At 38.5% G+C, this 19,252-nt stretch overlaps 1 protein-coding gene across 2 annotated transcripts in view; it reads right to left on the bottom strand.

Annotated features, from left to right (window-relative positions):
* LRFN5 (leucine rich repeat and fibronectin type III domain containing 5) overlaps window positions 1–19,252 on the bottom strand; it is a 553,367-nt gene that overhangs the window by 417,269 nt on the left and 116,846 nt on the right. The window lies entirely within an intron of this gene.

A 19,252-nucleotide genomic window follows, 5' to 3' on the forward strand; every position in this document is an offset into this window, starting at 1 on the left:
TTGTCAGTAAGCTGCATTGGACTGTATTGAATGCCGAGCTGAAATCAATAAACAACAGCCTGATGTAGTTGCTTTTTTCCTTCAGATGATCAAGTCTGTATACCTTGCTTTGGTCTTGCATTGTTTTGTTATTTTGACCTTGATCTCAAAATGTTTAAAACAAAAATAAGGCATTCCTTAATTACATAAAAAAAACAAATGGGAACAATAGTGACAATAAAACACTGTCATTAAAGAATAAAAGAAATACCCAGTCACTGGACACAGCGAATGCAGCCACAAAAACATATTACATAAGCTTTATAGCAAGCAAAGACATATGCAAGAGTGCTATAGAAACAAGGGTGACAGCCATTATATAACAGCTGGTACAACAAGTGTTGTCTCAAGTAAAATGAAAAACTCATGTCTGATGGAAACAGGTAATATACACAGTGGTTTTATATATAAAAGCAAGAAAAACCTAACTAAACCCCTGGCAGTTAAGTTGAATAAAATGTTACCTTAAAATTTTGTCCCTGACCTATGGTGACAGGTTAAACAGTGGTACAAAATTGGGTCTATATTATGTCGCCGAAACAGCATAAGAATGAATTCCATTTCAGCAACACATAAACCGCGAAATACGAATACAGCAAAAGCCCAGGTCAGCGATTTTTTTTCCTATGGAAAAAAAATTGCTTGGCCATCGCCATGCCATTGCCCTTTACTCCACTGCAGTGCGATCTCAGAGTTGGTATATTTAGTCAGGGCGGTGTGGGGGGCTCAGCCCCACACATTGGGTGGTGTGGGGGGCAAAGCCCCCACTTTGAAATGTTTTAAATTGTGTGTCATGTCTTGTAGGGTAACCTGGGCTTTTGCTGTTTTCGTATTTCGTAGTTTATATGTCGCTGAAACGGCATTTGCTCTTAAGCTATTTCGGCGACATAATTTAGACCCACAAAATCACAATGAAGTTCAAATTAAACCCAAACAATTCAAAAAACTGACAATTACTATATATAAAATCATGTAGAGTCATAATGGAGCTTATCCAAAATGAAACAGAATACATACTTTTTGTTCTGATATAGCAAAGCAAGAGTTTGTTGAGGGGATGTTTTACCTTTTGAATTGTGATATTCTTTGAAGAGTTAATAAATCACTAGGAGAAGGATGGACTAATGGTGATGTTCCTTTGGGCTTAGCAGTAGAGCCAGTTTTTGGTAAACTACTCTTCTCAGATGTAAAAAGAAGCAGAATAGCTCTGCATAACAAAATATGCAAATTCTGTAACAGAATTATTTCATACAAAAGATGCTAAATTTCTCCAAATGGTTCTAAAAAAAGACAAATCTGTTGAAACAGACCTCATATGTAATGTCAATGAAAACTTTTATAGTTAGTTTAGCCAGACCAGGTTTAGATCCCTAGATTGCGTGCCCCTTTTTTAGGTTGTCTTGTGAATGTGTAACAGTTTAGGCCTAGATTTGTGAGTGCCTTGTACGTTAGGCATAGATCTCCCCTTAATAGTTGGTAGAAGACAGGGTAATGGGATAAGGCTTTTAGTCTATCCACACAGGACATGTTGTTTACACCCTGTATATTTTTTATAAGAAACCTCAGTGGCACCTCTAGCTCTTACAAGTGCCTGGTCAAATACATGCCAAATGGTGCATTGTACTTGATCATTGTCCTGATAACGGCTGCGTACAAAGGGAATATATATATATATATATATATATATATATATATATATATATATATATATATACACACACACACACACATATATATATATATATATATATATATATATAAAATAAATATATATATATATATATATATATATATAAAACTTCCTTGGTTCTGGATGCCATGCCTTTACTTATAAGCTGTGCCACATAGAAGGACTTCCTCACCACTGTGGACACATGTTGGTCAAAGTTAGGGCTACTATCTATCTGTGTACCTAGATCTCTCACCTCTGAGTCCACTTTGCAGAGTATCTGGCTTCCCCAGTGGTATAATTTTACTTTTATATGCATTTAGTTTTAGGCTGTGACTCTGGCACCAGTCATATTTCTGAGTGAAACCCTACTAAAGGTTATCTACATTGCTGGGGGATTCAGTGAGTGCTCCAGCCTGCAGTTGTTAGCAACCTTAGTCAGCTGAAGGCCTTCCACAATAGACTTGACTTCAGAGAAGTATATTTTGAACATTTTGTGTTCATTGTCTTTATTCTCCAAGACTGTAATCTTAGCAAAAGATAAGAGACAAAAGCTTGCATTATATTCAAAAATATGTCTTATCAGTAATATGAGTAATGTCTTTAAAATCTCAGGGTCACTGGACACAGCAGTGTTGTAAGTAAAGCCAATCTGATGCATAGTTTTTATCTTTACCTCTTGAATATGATGCTTAAAATAAACACATGCTCCTATAATTATCCCTGGATCTTTAATAGTTTAACTATTTCCAGCATTGTATTACTGATAACTGTTTGGATGTTACTGCTAATAGCATATAATACCACCTTACGTTTTGATGAATTAAACTTTAAACCAATTTTATCTGCTCAATTTGTGCGTTTTACGTAAGCAATGTTTTTGTTTAACGTTTAACTGATTTTTAGTATTTCTACTCCAGTTTTGCAATCATCAGCTTATTTACTCATCCAAAAGTTATAGGACACAGGAAAACTTGAAAAAAACATGGTAAACAACATTAGTCCAAAACTGAGCCCTGAGGCACCCCCTTTAGTGGTACCTATCCATGAAGATTGCATATCTCCTAATATTATACACTGTTTACAATCAGCTAGTGAGTTCTTTATCCAAGTAATAATGTAATCATTAGCCCCTAGACTCTGTAGACTTGAAACTGCTCCCATAGTCTGGTGCTGCAAGCCAGATTCTCCCTCTACCCACTCAAAAAAAAGGGGGATTTAATGTTCTACCTTGAAACTGTAGCAAGACAGCTGCTACATTTGTATCATACTGCTTGTTAAAGTTTCATAACATACACAAGGTGCTGAAACAATTAACTAAATTTCTGGACCGGTATTCAGAAATGTCAGAATAGAAAATAATGCAGGAACTGTATGTATTTCCCATTTTCGCTGCCTAACACCTTTTTCTCTTTACCCCACCTTTGCTATTCTTCTGCTGTTATTATATTAAAATATACTGATAGAAATTTGATGCCTTCATTCACCAAAGCTAAAATCCTTACATAAAAAGATATTTCAGAAGTCAAAGATGATTTTCCATTCTCAAAACCATATTGTGCATTTTCATCTTAAGAACCTACATCTCGTATTCCTTTAAATGCACCAAAATACAATGTTCACAACACTTACCCATTGTGGAGGCAGGACTCATTGGTCTATAATTTTTGTTACATTTGTTACCTCCTTTAAAAATTGGTACAAAATAAAATTTTTCCAGTCCTGAGGAATAGTTCCATTCTGCTGCTAAACATGTAAATTAATGAAGTTATTATGTTCTGATTTATTATTAATAAATTGATCACATTAAGTTATCAGGTCCCAGGGAACTTATTATTATGACTACTATATTTTTTGACTTTGTTCAAAACTCTCAAAACTGTTACTATATATTCTTTGAATATATTTAAGCATAAAAAATTACAGTTGTGTACCTACCATAAATGTAGATGTTCGAGTGTATTCACCGTTGCAGTCATTACAATTGGGTTATCCTGCTGGCAGGCTACCCGCAGTTGGCCCGAGTTCCAAAGTCTAGGTCCGGCGTCGGTTGCTGTCACCTCCTCCCTGACATCAGTGCGCCAGGGATATAAAAGATGCAGCTGACACCATTTTCTTCAGTTTTTCTTGCCCCAGATGTCAGGTGCCCCTAAAAAGGTAGGCTAAATTATGTCAATAAGCATGCATACACAAAAAAACAACTTTTCCTTCATCTACAAGCAAATACACCACATAGGTTGTATAGAATAGAGAAGTACAGATTAGTCCCAGCAAGGAGAAGGGGGATGGTGGGAGGGTAACCTGGACTGCAACAGTGAATACATCTACATTTATGATAAGTGTACACAACTGTACTATGTTCATCTTGTTTCACTGTTGCAGTCATTACAATTGGGTTGAATCCCAAAGCTAAGGTTGGGAGGCTGGCTAAATACGATTAGTAGAGGCTATCAGGCCCTGCAGAACTGCAGTGGCAAAACCTGCCCTGGATTTAGAGTAGAGAGGTAAGTGATAGTGCTTTGTAAGAGTATGCACTGAACTCCAAGTTGCAGCCTCTAAGATGTCTTTGGTTGGTACTCCTCTGAGGAAGGCTGCTGAAGTGGCTGCTGCTCTGGTTGAATGTGGCCTAATGCCCTTAGGCACTGATTTGCCATGCTGTGAATGGCAGAAATGAATGTAGTGGCCTATCCACTTTTACATAGTCTGTTTTGAGATAGGCTTTCCTTGTGATCCTGCAGCATATGCCACTAGAAGTTGTTCAGTCTTTCTGAAAGCTTTGGTTTTGTCCAAGTAGAAGCGTAGATGCCTGTGAATGTCCAGAGAATGCAGAAGTCTCTCACCCTTATTCTGTGGGTTTGGGTAAAAGGTAGGCAAATGAATTGTTTGGTTAAGGGCCACACTGGACACTACCTGAGGCATAAATGTAGGGTTTGTCCTTAGAGAAACCCTGTCAGGATGGAAAATGATAAAAAGGTTCTGCAGGCATGAGTGCCTGTAACTCTGAAACTCGTCTAGCGGAGGTTATTGCTAGGAGCAGATCTGTTTTCCAGGATAAGAATTTTATATCCGCTGCAGAGGCAGGCTCAAAAGGAGGCAGTGTGAGTTTTTCCTAGACATAGTTGAGGTCCCAAGCAGGTATTGGTGCTCTCCTTGGAGGTCTTATGTTTTTGGACCCTCTGAGGTATTGCCTTAGCAATGGATGAAAAAAAAAATAGGTGGTTCTATATTGTAATGAGCTGAAATGGCAGAGGCATGAATTTTAATTGATGAAAAGGAAAGGCCTTTATCCAGCATCTCAGTTAAGTATTGCAAAATCTGAGGAATATTTGCAACAGTCGTATCAATACCTAATGCCTGGTTTCAAGCATTTTGGAGAGAATAATTTCTGATCCTAGAGGGGGGATGTTAAAAATGTATTGGCTTATAGAGAATTATGGTGGCAGTTTTATACTGATGCCACCACCCCCCCTGGATTAAATGAACACACATCAATTAAACCTCTTTTAGATAGAAAAACATGATTAGGTTCTGATACCCAATACACATAGTCATTTTAATTCATTATGGTATTTTCACAGTGTTATGAATGTTATTTTCCATGTATGACATTTTAATATGGATATATATTGTTTAACAACGCAAATAGTTTATATATATATATATATATATATATATATATATATATATATATATATATATATATATATATTGGATCTTTTACATACATCAAACTTCATTTGAATATGGTAGTGAAGCTGGATTGTAAGTAATTTAATATAGTAGGCACATACATATATTGTTAAAGGTGTGCAAGAATGTGTACCATGTTGCTTTAAAAATGACTGAACAGATTTTAAATTTTTGGCGCCAAATAAGTTATTTAAACTGGCAGCATTTGAATGTAACTGTACTGATGAAGCTCACACTTTTGGTGAGTGAAAGCGCTTAACATTGTGGAATTATATCTTGTTGCTTCTAACATTGTGGAATAAACTTTATCACTGTTTTATTTTACCACAGTGTTATTTGTGCTTGAACATTGGGGATTATTGGCTGCATTTGTGCGTTTTGGAGTGGAAGTTATTAGGTATTCAGTTGGACTGAATGCATTTGTATTTTTGTTTCTGGTTTCAAGCACAGAATCTCTTCCATTTTGCTGCATAAGATTTTCTGGTGCTAGGCCTCCTGGCCTCCAAAATAACATCCATCACTGCTTTAGAGAGAAGTGCGTCTTGAATGGCTACATTATCCGCCATGCTGCCAGGTTTAAGGTCCTGAGTTAGCTGTGCAGTATCTGACTGTCTTGTTGGGTCAATAAGTGAGGAATTTAAGGTAATGTCCAAGCTGGGCATTGAGACAAGCTCTTTAGGATTGGGTACCAGTGCTGGCGGGGCCAGTCTGGGGCAATCAGTATCATTTTTGGCTTCTCTTGTCTGACCTTGAGGAGTACCTTGGGGAGGAGAGGCAGAGGAGGAAAGGCATATACTGTTAGGTTTTTCCAGCTGAAAGGTAAAGCATCCACTTTCAATGCCTGCTTATGATAAGTCCTTGTGCAGAATCTCTGTAGTTGGCAGTTGTGAGGGGAAGCAAATAGGTCTATGCCCGGGCATCCCCAGTTCCTTGTTATCATGCTGAAGACTTGTGGATCCAATTTCCACTCATGGGGATCCATTAGGTTTCTGCTTAGTTCATCTGCCAGAGTATTTATCCTTCCTGGCAGGAATTGTGCTTGCAGATGTACTTGGTAAGTCAGTGCTGTGTCCCACAAGTTCATGGCTAGTCTGCAGAGAGGGTAGGAATGCGTGCCCCTGCTTGTTTATGTACCACATGACTGTAGTATTGTCCGTCTTTATCAGTAGTTGTCCTGGATGAAGTTGATCCTTGAAGGCTGTCAGAGCATTCTGAACAGCTAGCATCTCTTTTGGATTGATATGTAAATGCATTTGACTTGCGGACCATGTGCCCTGAATACATCTTCCTGCCATATGGGCCCCCCAGGCATAATCTTATGCATCTGTTGTCAATGTCTGCCTGGCTGTGGGTAAGGTGAATAGCTGTCCCGTGATGAGGTGACAGGCTTTTGCCCACCATCGAAACTCCTGTTGCAGGCAGGGAAAAAGAGTAATTATTGTTTCCAGGCTGTGGCAATGTTGAGTCCAAACACTTTTCAGATACCATTGATGTTTCCTCATATGCAGTCTTGCATATGGAATTAGCAGTATGCAGGATGCCATGAAGCCCAAAGCCTGAAGAATTTTTCTTGCAGATAAGTGGGTCTTTGTTGCCAACATTTTGAAATAAGTAGTCAGTTGTCTGTTTGTGTCTGGCGTGAGATAAGCCATCTGGGCAGTTGTATTTAAGCTTGCACACAGGAATACTATCTCTTGAGAGGGTACGAGCTTTGATTTCTTTTCGTTTACTGTGTACCCTAGACCTGTTAGCAATCGTTTTACAAACGCCAGATGCTGTAGTAGGATGTCCTTGTTCTCTGCTTGAATAAGGCAGTCGTTCAAGTAAGGATATATTTGTATTCCTCTTTGTCTGCAAAATGCAATTACTGGTGCAGGCATTTTGTGAAGACCCTGGGCACAGTAGATAAGCCAAAGGACAGTGCAGAGAATTGGTAGTGCATTGAGCCAGCTATAAATCTGAGGTATCTTCTGCATGACTGTCTGATTAGGACATGCAGGTATGCCTCTTTTAGGTCTCAAGTCACAAGCCAAGCCTTCTTGCCCAGCATGGACAGAAGCAGCTGCAGAGTTAACATTTTGAATTTTAGAATATCCAGGAATGTGTTCAGGATAGACAGGTCCAGTATTGGTCTCCAGGCTTTGTCCTTTCTGGGTACCAAGAATAGCCTTGAGTAAAATCCTTGTCCCTGCTCTTGCTGTGGTACTTGCTGAATGGCTCTCATGCCCATGTGGGATGAAACTTGTTTTTGTGCCTCTGCCCATTGATTGCATGGCAGGTCTGGCATACCGTTTGGCCTTGGCAGGGTGTGAAAGTGGAACCTGTATCCTTGAGATACGATATTTAAGACCCATTTGTCCTGGGTGATCATGTGCCAGTTTTGTGAAAAAAAAGTGCTAGTTTTCCCCCCAAAGGAGCTGCTAGGAGATAAGTGCCTCGTGATGGCAGGGGAAAGTCATTGAGACTGTTTCCTGTATGGCTGTGATTTTTCCTCTCTGCTTTTGGAGGTAGAAGCATCCCATTGTTTAGGCCTGTATGAGCCTTGGGGCTGTGATCTGCCTCTGGGGCATCTGTATCTGCCTCTTTGCGACCTGTCTGACACTGGAAAGGACCAATTCTTTGTAGGCCAGTTCCTGCTAAATCTGGGAGGCTGTACTTGTAAGAAATCCTTCACTGTTTGCATATATTTAGCTTTGTCCTCCATTTTCTTCAGCACCTCTTCTGCTTTAACACCAAACAAGGTACCGTGTTGTAATGGAGCATCTACTAGCTTTGCTTTAACGTAATCGGGCAGATTCTGTTCTTTTAACCAAGCACGCCTCCTAATGCAGAACCTGTAACTGCTGCCCTGCAGGAGGCCTCTAGAGAATCAAAACCACATTGCAAAGTATGCTTTCCCACTTGTTCAGCTGCATGCAATAAATCCTGCATTTCTTTGTTTTCTGCATATTCTGAATTTGCCAACATTTTCTGTTTAAGCTGTGACATAAGATATTGCTGATATTTAAGCATATGAAACTGACAATTTAAAGCTCTTACAGACAAGGTAGCAGAAGTATAAATCTTTTTCCCCCATCTGTCCAGGGCCCTTGAATCCCTGTCAGAGGGGATAGGGTTTTTTGCTGTGGAAGCCTTGACCCCCTTGGGACCCTGAGAAATAGTTTCTGGGTCAGCAGCAGGGTTTTATAAAGAAATTTATGAGAATCAGGAACCCTGTAGTATCTGTCCGGCATAACAGGAGCTGGTTATAAAGAGTCAGGAGACAGACCGGCTTCTGAAAATACATCATCTACAATGTCTAAAACAGGAGGGATAGCAAGTGGTCTGTGCTGGGGTAGTAAAAGGAAGTCTCTGAGTCTTTTCTTGGATTCTGAGTAATCTTGGCTCTCCCAATGGAAATGCTCCCTCACAGTATGCAGGGTCTCCCCAAAAGAATAATCCTCAGGAGGTGAGGCTGAAGGGATAGATTCTTCAGCATCAGAATCCTCATAGGGAGGAAGGGAATATTCCTGTTCAGAAGAGGAATCAGATGAAATGGAAACCTGATCTGAAGATTCATATTTTATCTCTTGCATAGGCCTCTTATCAAGAGGGGGATGGGAACCCCTGATCAATGTAATTAGGTCTTCGGCCATTTTAAGCATCTATTTTTTAGGCACGGAGGCCTGTCCAGGAGAATGTTGTACTTGTTTCTTTGTCTTTAGTTCTGCTTTAGTCTTTACCTTTGAAGCTGAAGATGGCTTTACATATAACTGTGTAGGCCTGAAAACACCCTCAGAAGCCTATGCCTGCTCAGTGGCTCTGGACCCATCTGAGGGAATAGTTTCCGAGTGTCCAATACCTTGAGTTTCTAGCGGCCTAGTCGGCTCCACGTGGGAGTCGGAAGCGGCCTGTGGCTCTGAGGTAGCGGGCATCAGGAGCTGCGAAAGCACCTCACTGAGAACCAGTGAACCGGTGACAGACCTAATGGAAGCCTCGTTGTCGGTTTTGGACCTCGGATGCCTGTCCTTTTATTTTTCTTTGCGCTTTTTATAAACTCCGGTAGTTGGCTGTTCTGACAGCATTATATAATTGAATCTTCTAACAAAGTAATGAAATGCAAAATTGTACCGACGCTTAATAGTGCGTTGGTTAAATCTAGCACAAAACCGACAACTAGCAACGTTGTGGTCAGGGCCTACGCAAGGAATACAGTAAGAGTGAAAATCCTTATGAGGTATTTGCTTCCCACAAGAAATACAATTATTAACTTTTTCTGACATCGGTCTGGAGCAAGAAAAAAGTTTCCCCAATGGGGTACTTAGCTTTAATGAAAACTTCGGATCTGAAATTCGAATTTGAAAATGTCAGGAGTCAGCCGACCGGCACTTGCGAACTGCTTTTGCTTCGGGCACCGCACGGCAAGAAAGACTGAAGAAAATGGTGTCGGCTGCATCTTTTATACCCCTGGTGCACTGACGTCAGGGAGGAGGTGACAGCAACCGACGCTGGACCTAGACTTTGGAATTCGGGCCGACTGCGGGTAGCCTGCCAGCAGGATAACCCAATTGTAATGACTGCAACAGTGAAACACGATGAACATAGGTTCATAGGTTCATACCAGGCTATCTGCCCTAGGGCATTTATAAGCCTAGCCAGAATGTGTTTGGCTTTCGCCACCCATTTTAAATTTATTTTGCTATGCCCTTTTTCGAGGTTAGTATACTGTGCCTCTGTCTAACAGTGACACAGAAGTGATACCCGGGGTAAACCTACGATCTCCCATCCACTCATCAAGATTCCTCTTGAAGAGAGTGAATGAGGGACTCTGCCTAAGCTGGACTGGGATTTTATTCCAGAGTGAAAGGAGCCTCTGGGTTATGAATCTGTCCCTCCAGTATTTCCTATTAATTTCAGTGCTGAGGTTCAAGTCTCTCGAGCGCGTAGCTCGATGGGATTTGGATTTTCTGAGGTGCAGCATGTCCATTAATTCCGGGTTGCACATGGCTTTATACGTCAGGCACAGATCGCCTCTGAAAAGGTGGTATGCCACTGAGTAGAGCTGGAGTTTCTTTAACCAGGCAGCATATGGCATCTGTTTGAGCCCTTTGATCCTCTTGGTGAGGTACTTTTGGGGTCTTTCCAGTTGCTGCAGGTGTCTGGTAAGGTACATCCCAAGAGGGGCATTGTACTCAATTATGGGCCTGATGAGGGGTGAGTAAAGAGGCATGATGACCTCCCCTGATCTAGATGTGAATCCCTTCATGATTAGGTGGGCTGTATAAAATGTTTTTCTAACCACTTTGGCCACGTGGTTGTCAAATGAGAGATTGCTATCAACTTGGGTCCCCAGGTCCCTAATTACTTCTTCTGTACTTAATGGATTACCACCTATGTGGTAATTTGTAGGCACTTTGTTTTTGCCAAAGGGAATGACTATACACTTTTTGGCATTTAGCTTGAGGCCGTGGCTCTGGCACCAGTTGTCTGTTTCTATGAGGCCCTTTTGGAGGATGCTTGTGTCGGCTGGAGAGTCGATTATGGTGCCCAGTTTGCAGTCATCTGCGAACTTGGTCAGCCACAGTCCTTCCGTGTTGACCTGTACCTCTGAGAAATATATACCAAACAAGAGAGTAATTATTATTACACCATATACAACATGAAACAATTACACTAGGAAACATAAATATAGACTGGCAACTTATCAATAGTAACACCCCATCTGTTTCCATAAACCTATATGGCCTTAGACAGTTAACTGCATCAGTTACTGGACTCCACAAAAGAACTGGTAGGCCATCAACCTTAGACTGGATTCTTACTAATAAACCCTACAAAAGTAGTACAGTCAGTAGCTTTCCAAACAGCCATCTACCTACTTATGTTAATTATTGCAAAAGGTACACTATCCAAGATAAACATGTAATTTACAACCAAGTCCATAACTCACAAAACTTTGACAAGCCCACTTTTATCAAATCCTTAACAGAATATAACTGGAAAATACAAAAGTCTATGCCTTTAGACTTTGCTTGTCACATAAAGGAAATATTTCTAAAACCTCAAAATAACTTTGCCCCAGTACAAACCAAAAGGATCAAATCCAATAATGCACCATATGGGGTAACAAAGAAAACTAAGAAAATAATGCTGCAGAATAACAAAGCCTGGAAATAGTGGTTCAAAAATAGAAAATCCATTTCATCTTGCAACTAAGCAAAATAACAAACTATCAAACAAAACACAACAGGCAAACCGATGATAACATCTTCCAAAATAAACATTAAAACAACCCAACACTCTTCTGGACATCCATAAGCAAAATTTTATATCCAGACCAAACTACCCCCACCCCCACCCATACATCCAACAATACTACTGATTCAATACCCACACAGTTTAACAACTGTTTTATGCAGACTAAATTGTTCCTCACAAACATTAACGCTTCCACTACTATCTCAGTACCTGCAGCCACTGCTAAATGTCCTCAGCTATTTGACTTCAGCCCAATACCTACCTCCACTATTAAAAAAAAAAAAACTCCTACAATTGCTAAAACCAACTACCCTAACTGCTCACTAACTCCCCTTGGACTACTTAAAAGTGGCTGCAAATGCAATTTGTTTTCCAGTCTCTATACTGATCTACATCCGAAAAATATGTTCTTCCATCTGGAAAAATCCTTTATTATAACTTCATACAATGGTGGCACACCTACAGAGTTTAATAACTATAGGCCCATTGCAATCCTCTCCCCTATCAAAAATACTTTAAAAAAAAATGTATCCATGCTCAGTTTTTACATTACCTAAATTCAAATAATCTGATCTCTGAATCTAAGGCTAACTATGAACCTAAAGCTAAATTTCATGGGAGGTTGGCATAATGGTTAAGAAATTTGCCTTTCAGACACACGGTGCAGGGTTCAAGTCTCACATGGGGTAATTGGCTAGGCTTAAAATGGCCCACAAAGGCAGGTAGCCTAGTACTACCCTATGAACCTGAAACACAGCATGGTTTCAGACCCCAACAAGCACAGGGTCTATGTTAAATGTTCAAACATCCAAATTGTCGAACATTACATGGTGGAGACCAAATATTCGACATTTGAATGTTCGAACATCAAACAAAAAAAAAGTAAAAAAAGAAAAAAAAACACTTTAACAGCATAGGCAGGGGGGCAACCCCCCTGCAACCCCCACACCCCCCTACTTAAATATACCAACTCCGAGACCGCACTTCAGTGCAGAAAAGGGAAATTCTCCCTATCTGCACCATATGGTGCCGTTGAAAGTCTATCTTCGAACATTCAAAATTTGGAACATTTAGTCTCAACCATGTAACGTTCGAAATTTTGAGCATTCGAAGATTTGTCAGGTACCCCAAGCACAACCACTACCGTACTTCACTTTACCAGCATGATAAACCAGGTTAGGAACTATGGTAATCTAGTGTCAACTGTGTTCCTAGACTTAGCCAAAGCTTGCAACACAGAACACACCAACATTTACTCACTAAACTCTCTTCTATAGGTCTGTCTCAATCCTCCCTTACATAGTTCCTTAGTTATTGATCTGGAAAGCATCAGGCAGTCAAATGGCAAGAGAACCTCTCTTCCTCTTTTTCCAGTTGCCATAAGGGTCCCTCTGGGCTCTCTACTGGGACCCTTTCTTATTAATATTTTTATAAATAAGCATCACACTGCCAAAGACCAAGTAAACATAGTACAGTTAACAGATGATTCAAATTTAATATGTACAGCCCCCAAAATATCCAGACTCCAAGAAATCACTCAAATTTCTCTCTCTTTACTTGAAACCTTGTTGAAAAATTCAAACCTGCTCCACAACCCCCCAAACCATGGACAAAAAAACTAAACTGATGTTCTTCATCCCAAAACATTATCTCAATCAAAAACAATCTTTCTTTGTTATATCTGCAAATAATACTAAAATTGAGGTAGTACTACATACTGAATTGCCGAGCATTGTAATAGATGACAATCTTAAACATGATCGACATATTCTTCAAACAATTAAAAAGACCCAGCAGAAAGTTGGCTCCCTTTACAGTGCAAAACAGTACCTTACAGACTCAGTAAGAAAAACCTTAACCTCACCTATTCTTATATATCCTTACAAACCTCAGCTCTACACTACAACACAAACTAGCCTCCTGTTACAACAAAGTAGTTAAATTTGCTACCAGCACTGTACACCAAACTCACCACTGCCAAGCCTTAAAGTAGCTACACTGGCTAGAGCTTAACAACTATATTACATAATCTCAGCTAGTTATGGTATACAAACTGATATATTATCCTGAAAACTGCCCTGCATTAAAAAATGTATTATTGCCTTATACCCCACAAGTGGCGTCTGTTCTGGTGATACATTTATATTACGCACTACTAAAGCAATAATTCATCAGGGGACTCACTATACTCCTGTTACACCTCCAAACTCTGCAACACCATCCCTACACAAGTAAAAATGACTAACAATCTCCCTAGCTGTAAAATCCAGCTCAATCAATATCTTACCCAATTCTGGTCATGTTCGTATTCATCACCAGGTGGGGACCTCTAGTGAAAACTCAAATTTCTTATTTCTTTTTACTTTTTTCCTTCTTTGTGAACCATTGCACCGTTAAGAACTTTCCATCATGCACTTGAATCACTACACTCCATCTTCACCCTCTCTTAAACAAGACTTCTCATCTTTCTCTTATTCTAACTGGCTTCAGCCACCGCTCTACCCCTCTCATGCATCCCCCTGTATACCCAAGTTAAAAACTTTCTGCATACACCACTTTGGGACAGGCAGCCTAAACAGAACCAAATCCTATACCATGTTCTCTCAGTCGTATGGTATTACTAATATCCTCCTATAAAATATTAATATTGCACCTCCCTTCCTACATAATTTTATAACTGACTTTATTATATCTCTTGAACTCTTTACAAATCGATATAATACTAAAATCCCCCATTCCTACTTAATTTTATAACTTTCTTCATTACTAATATTGAACTCCTTGAAAACCTTTCTTTACTGAAATGTAACAACACTAAACTTTTTACAGCAATGTTTCCCCTTCTAAAGTATCAATCCATTTGCTTCCTGCAAAATTTGATAGCTACAGGAACTGTATAGACTTATAATTGTTGATGTAAATACTTTACTGTACATACCTATCTTGTAATTATGTTTTTTTTTTCTTCCAAGAAATGTAACTGTATTTTTTCTGAGAACTGTTTGAAATTTGCTTGTTAATATAAATGTACCATGATGGAGTTTTTCTCCCCGGGCCTGCTTTGAAAATGGACTCTGCCCTGTCAGCCTTTCCCAGTTAACAAAAAAATAAATAAATAAATAAATAAAATAATGATAATATTTAGCACAATAACTGGTCATAGTATAAAGTTGAATGATATATTCATTAAAAATTTCAGCTATTAGTTGTATAGTCATAACTATGCGTTTATATCACGTCATTGAAAGCCGAAAACACCGAACACCATTTGATTTAACCTAAATAATCTAAAGCACACAATATCAAACATTCAAAACAGGGAATTTTTTTCCCAGGGAAAAAAAAATCGCTATTCCGAAACACATTCACACCACACAGGCACACCAAAAAAAACAGGAATCTACACACTTACACTTAAAATCATACATCTAACCCTAAACTAAACTATACAAACACTACTATCTATCCACTTACCTTAACCCAACCCTAACTTTAAGGTGCATCACTACCGCACACTCACCTTACCCGTGCCATAACCCTAACTCACTTAACCCGCCCCTAACCCTGAACTCTGTCACTTTCGCACACTCACCTCACCAGCGCCCTAACCCTAACTCACATAACCCGCACCTTAAACCTAATGTCCACACAATCACACACTTACCTGAACCCCCATAACTTTCCACCTCAGTGCTAAATATAGCGAAGCCACAGAAACGGACAACCAAATTCTTTCCCTAGGAAATAATTAGATATTCTGCAGCTTCGCTATTTTTAGTGTTCACTGCACAGGGATCGACATTGTGGCATTCAACGTTATCGGCTTTCGATAAAGTGATATGAACCCATAACTATTATATCTTTACTGTCAAACAGTCCAACAACTGAATGTGATTTTAACTGAGTCTACATAATTATAAGAATGCTTCTTGTTATCTCTTATAATTAAAAGTTATGTTTTTGTACCTTTGTTTCTTTACATGTAGAGTCCTTTTTGTATCATTAGCAACTCTGGTTAAACTCCTCTTACAACATGTCATTCACTGATTTTAAAGTTTTGATACATTTGTCTTTTCTTTCTCCATAATCTGGTTAGTTCCTATCCCACAATAGGTTCATACTTAAGCTCTCATTATTTTCTTGTATGTATTTATTTATTTATTTTAATTTGAGTACTGTTCAAATGTTTATCATAAATTCATTTCAGCCATTTCCATCAATGTTTAGTGCAGAAAGCACATTCCAGTTAACATCGAATATGCACTTCATTAACTTAATTCTATATGATTTATTCAGGTTGTAATAAGTGATCTGCCTTTTAACCAAAAATGTAACATTAACATCTAAACAGCACTGTCATTACTAGAATGCCCATGATTAGATGTTATATTCACATTATTTATAAGACCATTACCTCATTGCTTCCTACAAGAGTATAGTCATCAGAAGAACAGTGTTCCTGTGTGTCTTCTAAGAGTATACTAATCTTTACAGGAGACTTCCTTGTATTTTTCCCCATACAGTAATTCTATTTATTTATTGCATACTAAACTTAATATATTCTCATTCAAGTGCAATTTCAATCACTTCCTTATGTGCAATATCACCCAATCTCAACTCCATGTATAGTGTACTTTTCTTTTCATCTAACAGTCAGTGTTGTCCAATGTAATAAAGTCAGCTACCTATATGTTTACTTTTGTACTATAGTTATTGTTTATTCTTTAATACCTATCATGTCTGTCTTTTTGTGTTTGTTTTCTCCTGTAAAAGAGCTGACACTTCAAATTTCATTTAGGTAGTACTTGTGTTTCCTTGTTGTCCTTCTTTCGGCTATTCCCAGTTAGGGGTCGCCACAATGGAACTCCAGTCTGTAATGATTGGCAGTAGAATTTTACGGTGCCGAGGTGCCAGCCCGGCACCCAACCTTCAACGAAGGCATGACCACTCATGCATGTCTTTCAAACGCCACTCGATCGCGGGGAGGACATGCAGACTCCACACAGAAGGCGCTCCAGCCGAGAATCAAATGGGAGAAGCTCTTGCTGTGAGGCGGCTACCACTGCACCACCATGGCTTATTTACTGGTTGACAGTAACACACAAGAAATGGCAACATATCTGAACCAGTTACAACTTCCTCAGTAAACAGAAGTAGAAAGAGTGCATATTAATATCAAAAATAAAGAACATTTAAAGACTCTTTAAGGGACCAGAATACATGAAAACTCCTAAATGTGCTGGGATTACAACACAAGTATGTAAAAAGAAAGAACGGGATAAAAGTCTGGCTAGTTATTTCTAACAATATTTTGGGTGGGGATGTGCCCTTGATGGGAAAGAAGCAGTGATGGTAGTTATACTTAAGAAAGGGAACAATATTCTTGATTCAAAAACCATACAGACCCACTCTGGTTCTGAATCATTACTACAAAGTCTTTATGATGACTTTGTCTAAAAGAGTGGCAAAAGTATTGTCAACAATAACAGATCTGGAACACCACAGTTTTCCATGAGTTAGGCAAACATTAACATAACCCTTATAATTCAAACAGATACAATGGAAAACAATAATGCACTAACGTTATTAGGTCTGGACTCTGAAAAAGCATCTGACATAGAGAGTTGTGAATTTATTAAGAGATCTTTTGAATCATTTGGGTTTCCACAAATATGGAGAACATTAACATTTAGTCAAGCTGGGGTAATGTGGTGGTGAGCTGTCTAAAACATTTAGTCTTACAAAAGGAATTAGGCAGGGGTGCACACTTCCACAACCTGCATGTTATTTGTTCTGGCTTTGCATGAGAGATTTGTCTCCAGTGACACTGTACACATCTCATACGCTATGACAGTTTAAGTAGTAGGAGGTTATCAGGAAACATGAGACAATTTAAGAGTATGCTCATCATTGTTTCCAAAGTCTAGTATCAAAAGTCCTGGTAAAGGTACATACCCAAAACTAAGACAGCAAAGTGGCATGCATAACTGATATGATTTGGTTAAGCATGACAGTGAAATTGCTAACATGGGACGTGCAGAGTGTACAGAGGGGTGTGACTGAACCATGACATCTTCAAGTTTAGTTCAGTAATGTAAAACCAGGCTATAATACTAACTTGCTGGCAGTGGTGTATTAAAGCAGCAGGTGTTAGTAACAACTACATTAAACCATGATGAGTAATGTTAAGACATTCTGAGATATAAATATTCTTGTGGTAAAGCAATTGTGACTATTACCTTTATTTCCCTAACTGCATTAATTTAATCAAAGGCCTGTGGCCTACAAGTGAAAAAAAATGTATACAAACCATTAAGACACACATTGTTGTCACTGATACTTGCCATCTAACACAAATGGTTTAGTAGATTAATGCTGTGTTGGAATATTGTCACATGCATAAAATTCATAGATTCAGTAATATAAAAACAGTAGAATGCAATCCCCTCTTCTCCAACATCATTGTAAAGCTCCTGAACAGGTGAAAAATTATGTCAGTAACATTTTGGATCTATCTTCCACAGTTACCTCTGTAACACTTTGTTTCACCATAACAATAGCATTTTTTTTTAGAAAAACAAAATACAGATTTTAAAAGTCAAAAAAACAGATAGGGCTCACTACGGCTAACAAAAACTGTTTTATTACTGCAGTGCAAGTAAGCGCTTTCGCGTCCTCTCAACGCTTCATCAGATTTCAAAACAGTTACATTTCAAAAAAAACACTCTTAAATGTAGACACCAATACAAAGCACCCAATCAACATCATAACATCATCACATGTTTAGATCACTTAAACAATAAAGACATACATCATAGAATATATCTCTATCATAATAAACATAATGTGCCTTCCTAAAATATAAAAACAAACATAACATTTCAACAAACATATATATATATATATATATATATATATATATATATATATATATATATATATATATATATATATATATATATATATATATATATATATATATTATATCAATAAAAATAGAAATAAAAATAGCAGAATCAAGAAAATCCAAAAAATCAATGTTTATAAGGACGTGCTGCTAGAAAAGGTTTTAAACTAACCTTCTCATTGAGCCCTCGTCCTTTATATGCCTGTAACCTGATGATCCATCTATTCTCACATTCTTCCGTTTGATTTTTTATATTCCCTAATCTTTTCATTCTTTTTGCTAACTGTAGTACATTAAACCTAAAAGAGTGTGATGTCCCTACACTTAATATGCGTCTAGCTAAGGCATTGTGATCATCCTCCTTGTTGATGGCATATACATGTTCCCTCACACATTCCCTGAGACTTCTGTTCATCTTACCTACATAAAAACACGAACATGCCTGGCAGACAGCCAGATAAACTAAATCTCTTGACTTACAATCAGAGAGGTCAAAATTAAAAGAATTTCCCGTATCTGGATGTATAAAAACATTATTTCCTGACATATATGTGCATTGATGACACCCTCTACAGGGAAATGTACCCTTCCTATTTGCTATAGTAACTCCCTTGTCATTGTCCTCATAACAAAGTAACCTCTTCAGAGATTTCATATTCCTATAACTGAACCTAGGTTTATTACCTACTATTTCAGAAATAGTATCATCA

This window comes from Protopterus annectens, chromosome 6.part0, assembly GCF_019279795.1.
Source record: "Protopterus annectens isolate FY-2018-M chromosome 6.part0, PAN1.0, whole genome shotgun sequence".
Taxonomy (NCBI): Eukaryota; Metazoa; Chordata; order Ceratodontiformes; family Protopteridae; genus Protopterus; species Protopterus annectens.